We start from the raw sequence: 9,782 nt of genomic DNA, 5'->3' as shown, positions 1-9,782 counted from the left end.
GATCTCTGTGAGTTTGAGACCAGCCTGGTCTACAAGAGCTAGTTCCAGGACAGGCTCAAAAACCACAGAGAAACCTGTCTCGAAAAACAACAACAACAAAAAAAAAAGCATCTACAATTTAATTACAGACTAGGTTTTATGTATGCGACCTGTCCTTTAGGGAATATCTAAAAAAAATTTTTTAAGTTAACTGATCTAAAGTCCTTGGTATAACATGACACTTAAGTAAGGATGAGCACATTAATGACCAGGTGGGAGGGGGGCTCTCGGTGCACACGAGAATGGCCAGATGACACCCTCTTTTCTCACCATGAATTCAAAACTACCGTTGGTCGATGACACTGGTCTGTGGTTATGTACAAAGTCCGTTCCACCCCACCTCACCTGTGCCTGATTATAAACCCTTTGAAAAAAACACCAAGCCCCTTATGACCTATGACCTATTGCCTTAGCACCTGCTCCAATTACTGGTACATAATCAACCAAAAGCACAACAAAAACTAATGATTTTCTATATATTTCAGTATGGTGGTTTGAATAGAATGACCCCTTGGGTTCATATATTTAGATGCTTAGTCACCACAGAGTAGAACTGTTTGAAAGAATTAGAAAGATTAAAAGGTGTGGGCTTGTTGGAGGAAGTGTATCACTGAGCATTGACTTTGAGGTTTCAAAGGCCCACGACAGGCCCAGTTTCTCTCTCTTGGCCCGAAGATTGGGATATAAAACTCTCAGCTATTTCTCTAGCACCATGTGTGCTGCCATGTTCCCCACCAGGACAATAATGAACTAAGCCTCTGAAATTGTAAGCAAGCCCTCAATTAAATGCTTTATCTTATAAAAGTGGCCTTAGTCATGGTGACTCTTCATAACAAGAGAGTAGTAACTACAATAGCCAGACTGGGATTAAGAAATTTATGAAATTTGTGTCATTAATCCTCAAGTACCAAGAGAAGGCAATTTTATTAGCAATTTTACAGGAGGTGCAATGAATGGTGATATTGTGCTTGTGTTCTAACAAATAAAGCCTCCCTGATGATCAGAGGATGGAGCTAGACACTAGTAAATCATAGCGGCCAGGCAGTGGTGGCACACACCTTTGATCCCAGCACTTGGGATCTCAGGCCTTTGATCCCATCACTAGGGAGACGGAGACAGAAAGTGAAATGACTGGGTGGAGAGAGGAATATAAAGCAGGAGATGCTATGGGATAATGCTCTTGTACACTGTAAAGATTTGTTAGTTATTATGGCTTAATAAAATGCTGATTGGCCAGTAAACAGGCAGGAAGTATAGGCAGGGTAACCAGACTAGGAAAATTCTGGGAAAAGGAAAGCCAGAGGCAGAGGAAGCAAGATGAGAATACCTCACTGAGAGAAGGTGCCAAGCCACATGGCTAAACATAGATAAGAATTATGGATTAATTTTAAGTTGTTAGAGCTAGTCAAAATAAGCCTGAGCAATTTGTCAAACAGTACATAACTAATATTAAGCCTCTGAGTGGTTATTTTAAAAGCAGCTATGGCATCAGGTGGGACATGAAACCTGCACTTACAAATGGCACCCAACATTCAGCAACTACATCCACATAAAACCTGAGAGACCTTGGGAAGGAATTCTAGACACAAAAGAATAGAGTCAAGCACAGCTTCCTGGAAACAGCAATTTCTCTTGTGGGATCTGTTTGCTATGTATGTTATTGTGTTTTCTTTGAATTGTTTGACTGCTGAGGAAGGAGCAACAGCTGCTAAAAGACATTTGATTATAAATGATGCTGGATTAATCCGACATATATATTTTAAAAATACCTTGACTTCAAAATTTAAGTCAGAACATATTCTCTTTGGAAAAGAGGTTCTGTTTTTATTTCCACAGGAAATGAGAAGCTATGGATTCATTCTGGGTTAGGAGAAATCAGGTTTGATTGAGAAAGATCCCCTGAGAAATCTCTGTAGGAGCGGGTGGCCCAGATGATCCAATCTCAGCGGACCACTGCTGCAGTTTCCTCTGAGTTCTACATCTAGAAAGTCTCAAGGTGGCTGGTTGAGGTGGACCAGCCTCACAAAATTCTCCAGTCAGGATTTGATCATAATCCTAAATTTTCTCCGTGTACCCCCAATCAACAGGAAGTATCTTAGAAAACCACGCCCACATTCCCCCCAAAAATGGATTATGGATGTTTGGCTTTCTTTAGAGTGTTGGTTACAAGTTGTTATGGATAAAGACCAGGGAAAAAGCTAAACAAAGGAGATTAGATTCAGAGTTCTTGTTTTGAAAAGGAAAATGCTGTGGGATAAGGCACTGTAAAGATTTGTCACTCATATTGGCTTAATAAAATGTTAATTGGCCAGTACTCATGCAGGAAGTATAGGTGGGGCAATAGCACTAGCAGAATTCTGGGAAGAGGAAAAGCAGAGATGCAGTCACCAGCTAGATGCAGAGGAAGCAAGATGAGAATGCCTTACTGAGAGAAGGTACTAAGCCACATAGATAATCATAGTTAAAAAATATGGGTTAATTTAAGTTGTGAAAAGCTACTTAGTAATAAGCCTGAGCAATCTGTCAAACAGTATGTAACTAATATTAAGCATCTGAGTGATTATTTTAAGAGCAGCTGCAGGACCAGGCAAAACGAGAAACTTTCAGTTATAGGAGGAGACAGGAGCTCAGCCTCTGAGAATCGTAAAGCAAGAACTCTAGTGACTGGCTGCTCTGATTCTCTGATCTTTAGCAAGCTGCACAAATAAAATATCACCACAAGTGAGTATTAATTGTAAAATGCCATAATTTTCTGAACCTGTATAATAAATAGTACAGTGCCACAGAAAACAAATGGCCCTCAAGCCTGGAGTGTGAGGTTTCTATGACTTTTACAAATACCTGCTCTTGGGGAAAGCCACTCCCTTGTTTCAAAGTTCAGTTTGCTGGTCCAGAAATTTATATTAAATGAGACCAGGGAATTTCAAGAATTGGTGATAAATTATGAGACCATCTTATATAGTCCTTGTGTTTTATTTAGTAACTAAATAATTAGCTCTCTTTATAACATTCTCAATTAATGAGTTTGTACATTTTATTTGTTAATTACCATTGACAAATTGCCCACTGTTTTCAGGATAACTTTCAACATGAACAAATATAATAAAACATCTCCATCTGTCCATTGGCACAACAAACAATGCTATTCAGCAGATAGCCTGAGAAGCTAAATTTCAATTGTACATCTCTACCCAACATCCTGGAAGTAGAAGGCCAGTATATCATCCCTATCCTAGCAGACTGGTTCAGGGTCTGTGCTCATTAAAAACTCACCAGCATATTTTGAACACGAAAGTGTTCTTCCTATTTTAAAGATATTTTTAGTTCTCCATTAATAAATATGACATGTTTACTCTTTAAAATATGTATAGATTACTCTTGAAAATCAAGAAACACAATTTGGTCTGTGCCTATGATTGAATACTACCTCAAGCACTTAATAACCTGGGTGTATATTGACCTCGATGTGTGCCCCTCCCTAGTCCTGGTAACATTCCTCTCCCAGATAGTAAGAGCCACACCCAGAGGACTGTAGAACACTGTGTCCTGGAGCTTGTGCTCCCCAGACTGGTACTTTTAAAAAATTATGGATTTGAATGGATAAAAAGCCATCCAGGTTTTTAGGCATTAGGCCAAATAAACATGGAAAATGTCCATTGAGGTGTCTAGAACATCATGCTCATTTCCTTCACAGGGTCAGAATCCCACAGACGGAGCTACAAGACACAACACACAACCTTACACATGTTATTTATCAGAGACTATTTTTTTCCATGTGTGTCCATGTGCACATGTGGAGGGGAATGCACACTTGCCAACTGCACGCAGGTGGAGGTCAGGACAGCTTTCAAGATTCGGTTCTGATTTTCCATGTTGAGATAAGGTCTCTCTTTTTATTCCTGCCAGTGTGCAGCAGACTATGCAGGCTGCTGGCTCGCATGACTTTCCAGTGGAGAAGCAGCCAGGGCTGTAAATGCCGAAGCCAAGACATTGCTTCTTACATTCAAAACACGAGGGAGGAATGGAAAAAACTCATCTAGATTTGGCATCTCAACTCTACATTATAATTCCTGATTCTGCAAACTCTAGATATGCCAGAGTCCCAGACTCAGAAGTCAACAGGAAATGACAATGGGTGAAGCAGAGAGAGTCACAAAAAAAAAAAAAAAAAAAAGGCAAGTGTTGCTTTCTCTCCTGTGAGAGAAAAAAAGGATTCCGTAAGATGGCAGTGATAATAATAATAAGGATGATGATAGTGCCGCGATGGTGAGACATGGCACTGGACACGGGCCTTCATCTCAGAACACTAAGGCGGGGCCCTGCGATGTGGGAGTGTAGCCTTGTCTCAGCAGATGTGGTACAGCGGGGTCCATCCACTGAGGCACTCAACCACGTGTTCCCAAGAGCAATGCATCTAGATGTGCATTCAGAACTGAAAATTGAATTGCTTGTCTTAATCCTGTGCCAATAAAACCAGCAGCTTCTGTATTGTTGAATCTGATCCCAAGACTCTTGAAAACCACAGTGGCTTTTTCCTGGCACATTAAAGCTTCTCTCTCAATCGTTGTGACAAGTTTTAGCTTGTAGCTGTCAGTTCCTAAGAGCCAAGAGGTACAGGTTGCTCTCTCCACGAGCTGCTGCTAAATGGCGTCATGACGCCAGTGACACAGCTAGACTGGCCTTAACTTTGGTTCCCAGTTGTCCACAACTGGAGAGAGAAACAGCTGTCTTTTTTTTTTTCTAGAGGCAAACAAGAGTGGCAAAACAAGCATTGCTCTGATTTGGCAAAGGACACTTTTGGAACCATGTAATTTAACTCACTTTGAAGGTACAATTCAATCTTTCAACCTCCTGTGTGTGCCCCTGAGCAGCTGGTGAGACCTGGGCAATAGTCTTTCTACAACAATGGCACCTACTGTTTGCTCTTCTGGGTGAGGAACAGCCAGGGCTTTGTCCCCTCCCATAACAGTAAAGTGCCTTCAGCTCGAGAGCTGCCGAACCTGCATCGCTAGTGGGACACCTGCCGGAACATTTCACTTGCTGGGGACTACGGCCAATGTAGGAATTATCCATGCAATCGAAAATTAAACCAGACCTATATAATTCCAGTCTACCATGTCACCAAGGGAGGAAGGATTTCAGAAGTCGGTGTCACATAATCCAAGGCAGCAGGAAGAGTCTCCACTTCACTGATTACATTATAAGTAAGACAATCTTTCTGGGCCCGGGCAGCTGCGGTTTCTGTTGATGTCTGTGGCTCCTAACGCCACCAAGGTTGAGAGGATAGGGCTGTACAGAGTTGGCCCTGATGATCACTGGCTGCAACACTAAGAAGAACTGGTCCTGCCCCTCACTAACTGAAGCACTCAGAGGGCCCTCCACTCACCTGGGCAGCACAGCAGAGCTGACCCTGTTCACAGGGGCATTGGGTGAGCCAGCCCTGAGAGTGTGAGAAAGGGAGAGCAGGTTGAACCCCTCTCATATGCCATGTGGTGGCATGAACACGGGAAAATGACCCCTCCCCTCGGCCTCTCACCCCCTCTAGCAGCCTATAGTACTTGGCCCAGCCCTCACCAGCTGTACCTTGCCTGGGCAGCACAGCAAAGTTGACCCTGGAGACAGGGGTGTGGGAGATTCTGACCTGAGGGCATAAGAAGGGCATAGCTGGTACCACCTCCCTCATCATGGTGGTAGGAGTGAGGGAAAGATGCCCTCCCCCTCACCAGCTGCAGCACTCAGCTCCCCTGGGCAGCACAGCAGAGTCCAGGTGTGGGAGAGCCAACCCTGAGGGTGTGAATGCAGCAGAACTGGCCCCACCCCTTGGTCATCGCTGTAAAGTGTGAACTAGCTAGGGCAATTCTGGAGAGCTCACCCTGGTGGTGAGAATGGGGGAAAGCTGGTGGGCTGACCAGCCCTGCAACTACCCAAGGCCAGAACCCCAACATCCACCCGGTCTATGACCTGTGAGAGCACATGAAGGTACCAGTCCTACAGACCCAAAGCTGCAGGATTTCCATGACACAGGGCAACGACTGAATAACCAGTGAGGGCCCAGCATCCACCGGCGAATAGAAACCGGAGGCATCTAACTAGACAGATGACCCTGCCATGAACACTTGCAAGTAAAAATATACGGATAAACGAGTTACTGCATGACTCATTGTTCACACTACAGCTTCCATGATGAAATTTTTCTTTCTTTTCTTTTTTCCTTTTTTTCTCTTAAATTTTATTTTATTTTCATGGCGGTGGTTGGGGTGATGCAAGAGCAGAGGATAGATATGAAGGGATGGGGAAAGAAATGAGATCGAGATGCATGATGTTAAAGACATGAGAAATAAATAAAAAGAAAGTTAAAAATAAAAATAAATCTTAAAAAAAAGAAGACATCTTGACTTTAAAGTCTATTCCCGTTCATCCAGGGTGTATAAATAGGACCACTATTAAGCCATAAGAACCTTTGAGGAGCCAAACAATGCAGTGAGCAGATATGAAGCTGTTTGTGAACTCGACACCTGGATACCATTGCCCTTCTCTTGCCCAAGAGTGGATGATGAACTCTAGGGAAGAGCTAAATAACGAGGCTCCAGAAATTCAGCCAAGTTATGAGAGTGCTTGAGAGACAGATGTTATACATAATTGGTTATGTCATCTTCTGTTTTTTACTGGAAAGTCTCATGATCGTGTTTTATTGGAGAATTTTAGAATAAGCCCTGTTATTACACATACATATTTTATCCATTAGGAAATAGCTCCATTAGCAGCACATGGCTTTAGTTCCCACAATATCAATTTAAACAGTACTGCTCGAAGTCATGGATTATATTCAAAACATCTGAGGAAACAATATAAAATTTTAAGACTTTTGCCCAAGACCATCTCATTATGAATTTTCCTGCACTTTTATATTTATAGTAAATGTTCTTGTTTAATTCATTTCAATCTCTTAAGTATGTACTGAGTATCTACCATATGCCTGGCACTGTTAGGACATAGAAATAAGGTGACAATTTCAGTAAGGCAAGACATGAAATGGGCACTTTATCACCTATTCCTCATTCCATAAGCCATACACATCTATTATGGATGGAGTGGGACTCAGTGACAGAGGATTTGTGAAGTGCTTTGGAAGTCCTATGGAAAACCAGGAGAGGTGGTGTTTATTACCACAGTGTAATGGGCCCATGGATACTAACATGCATAAATTACACTAGGTCTCTAGTGATAGAGAAAACGTAGAGGAAAACAGAGATCTGTGGTACAGTGGGCCACAGATATTTCAAAGCTCTCTACACACGTACTCAACATGCTGATCAATAAAACGCATGACTTCTACCCAACTGCAAATCTCAGACCAACGTGAACTTCCTGACTGAATGTATGAGAAACCAGGAACTTATACCTTGAAAATAACAGCAAATCACACCAGCTGGTTCCTAGGCATAACCTAAATATTTTCAGAGGTCTCCCCAATAGTAAATTTCATAAAGACGATAAATAGCAAGCTTGGGGGCGGAGCTAGACCACAGCAGTGATGTAATGGGAAGGTAGATGCAGGACAGCAAGAGAATGAAGCTGGAAAAACAAGTGAACGTATTCTGAGGCAGGAGTACTTGGCAGAGGTGTATTCCGTAAACAAGTGAACGTATTCTGAGACAGGAGTACTTGGCAGAGGTGTATTCCGTAAACAAGTGAACGTATTCTGAGGCAGGAGTACTTGGCAGTGGTGTATTCTGTAAGCAAAGCACTAATTCTGAACCAATCAGTGCATTTTAAAATATAAGTGATGGATTAATATCACACAGTATAAACAATGAGGAAGCCAGGCTGATCAGGGCACTCTTCCTCCTGCAGACAGAGAAAAGGACAGAGAGCGTGCAAATGGACCAAGAAAATGGAAATTATTTTCTGATAAAGATGAAGCTTCTGTCCTCATTCTAGAGACGACACCAGAGTACCATGGAGAGAATATTAAAGGAGGTAAATCTAAGAGAGAAAACTCATGATTCAAAAACTGTTACTGTCCTCGAGTTGCCAGTAGCGTAAGCATGAAGATGAACGTCAAATGCCTGGTACAGCTCTCATCCCTTATCTTCTTCTCAGAGACCAGTTGCCAAGCAGGTGAAGTACTCAGTTACTGCAGCAGCATACAAATAAATTCATTACAATCTACTTGATATTCTTTGTATAAAAGCCAATTAAATTGTTTGATTCCAGGCAGAATACATAACTAGAAGGAACTGTTTGTTTTTATTTGCTACTGGTGTTATTCATAACCTCACAAATTAGTAAACTTTATGGAACATGTTTGATTTAAAATGTAGGGAAAATGTATGGGTATGAAACTAGTGAATATTAACAGAAAATGTCAGGAATAGCAACTGTGCTTAACTTCACAGGGGAGATGTGCTTAGGGATGTATGTGGCATATATAACATGTTTATATAATTACTGTATACATATTCACCATGGTTCTATATTGTAATTGTTAAAATTATCACAAGAAATTCGAGTTTTAAAGTTTAAATGTTTAACAAGTACTTGATTAATCTTATCAGTAGGGGCTGGAGAGATGGCTCAGTGGTTAAGAGCACTGGCTGCTCTTCCAGAAGGCTGAGTTCAATTCCCAGCACCCACAATGCCTTGCAACTGTCTGTTAAGTTCAGACCCAGAGCCTCCAATGCCATCTTCTGGCTTCTGCAGACACAGGGAATGTGCCACCCATACGGATAAAACAGAAATGTTATAATAATCATAATAATTTTATTATTCTAAATTTCTATTCTAGCCTAGCGTAAATATTTAAACTATTTCGTTTAAGGTAGATAATAAATTTTAATTTTTTTAGACAGGAATTTAACTTCTAATGTAAGATTTCCATCTTTAACAGAGAATGATTCCTTTTTCTTGCCTATAACTAAAAAGCACTGCTCATGCTTGCTTGACTGTTTTCTCTCCCAGATAGCGATCTGGGAGTGTTAGTGTTAGTGTTAGTGTTAGTGTTAGTGTTAGTGTTAGTGTTAGTGTTAGTGTTAGTGTTTAGTGTTAGTGTTAGTGTTAGTATTGTGAGTCAATAGCAGGCTTAGGAAATGACAAGGGAGGCTCCACAGAGCTGTGGGAATAAGGTCTTCTCCCATCCTAAAGCATGCCCAGCTGCTCACTGGAAATGCCTACAGGTCAGTGCTTAGCAGTGATGGGCAGAGTCAGAGGTGCAGATGTCCAAGCTCCTATCACATTAAACAATGACCTCATAGCTTTAGAATGGGTCCTCAATATTTCCTCTCATGCAATTAAATTCCCTGTGCACACCAGCCGTCTAAGGGAAACAGCCAAAGTCTGCAGTGCAAGAGAACCAATCAGAAAATGGCTTATTATGTATGATGCTTGCTTCCCCCCTTTCATCTCCTTTTTCAAACTTTGAAACCAATTGTGTGTTTATTGGAACTTCTACCAAATAAGAATCAGAAAAGGGAAAACTAAAATAACCAGCTTCCACTAAATGTGAGGGACCAGGTAACTTTATCAAGGCAAAGATCTCAGGAACATGATTTTTAAAATCCTCAGTATTATCTATTATTTCAAGTATCTGTGCAATTTTATCCCTTATAGGTATATCCACATATACTTAGGAGTACAAAAAGAGAAAGGAAGGAAGGAAGAATGGAAGAAAGGAAGGAAGGAAAAAAGGAAGGAAGGAAGGAAGGAAAAAAGGAAGGAAGGAAGGAAGGAAGGAAGGAGGGAGG

At 41.4% G+C, this 9,782-nt stretch overlaps 1 protein-coding gene across 1 annotated transcript in view; it reads right to left on the bottom strand.

Moving 5' to 3' along the window:
- The window catches only part of Chmp4c (charged multivesicular body protein 4C), a 40,393-nt gene that overhangs the window by 18,684 nt on the left and 11,927 nt on the right, over positions 1 to 9,782 (bottom strand). The window lies entirely within an intron of this gene.

Source organism: Microtus ochrogaster, linkage group LG5, assembly GCF_000317375.1.
Source record: "Microtus ochrogaster isolate Prairie Vole_2 linkage group LG5, MicOch1.0, whole genome shotgun sequence".
NCBI classification, from domain to species: domain Eukaryota; kingdom Metazoa; phylum Chordata; class Mammalia; order Rodentia; family Cricetidae; genus Microtus; species Microtus ochrogaster.
This window is presented reverse-complemented; position numbering and strand designations above follow the sequence as displayed.